Here is a 528-nt window from a genome sequence, read left to right as displayed (position 1 = left end):
AATTTGGAATAATAATTAATAATTTTTTTCGTTTAAATTATTATAATAAAGCAATTAATTATTGTTTTGATAAATCTAGGAAGTTGCATTTGAGTCCTTTAAAATTAAATATCAGCTTGGGAAAAGTCAATAATAGTGATGTAAAATAATTTTCAGATTATACTAATTAAGCATATCCAAATACTTTTTCATCATATCCTCACTTTAGTTTACAGTGTACTTTTTTACCGACTTACATAATCATTTTACTAACTGGTTGTAAAAATTCAGCTTTACAAAGTGATTGGTAGCTGATGCGAAATATAAATAACAAAGGATGGAATAGAGGAGACATTTACACCCAAAAATCTTACTGTGAACATATCGCCACTATACAGATAAAACTCAGTAAGTAGAACTCAGGAGATGTAGTGAAATTTCAAATGAATCTTGCTCCAAGATTAACTCTCAGGTTCGATTGTAGGTTTGCAACTGCAGCGAACCGTGATGATTCAATGATGGAAGTGACACACACCGAAACCATAAATG

Source organism: Hesperophylax consimilis, chromosome 29 (assembly GCF_061612785.1).
Source record: "Hesperophylax consimilis isolate HC1 chromosome 29, BYU_Hcon_1.0, whole genome shotgun sequence".
Lineage (NCBI taxonomy): Eukaryota > Metazoa > Arthropoda > Insecta > Trichoptera > Limnephilidae > Hesperophylax > Hesperophylax consimilis.
Note: the sequence above shows the minus strand (reverse complement) of the source record.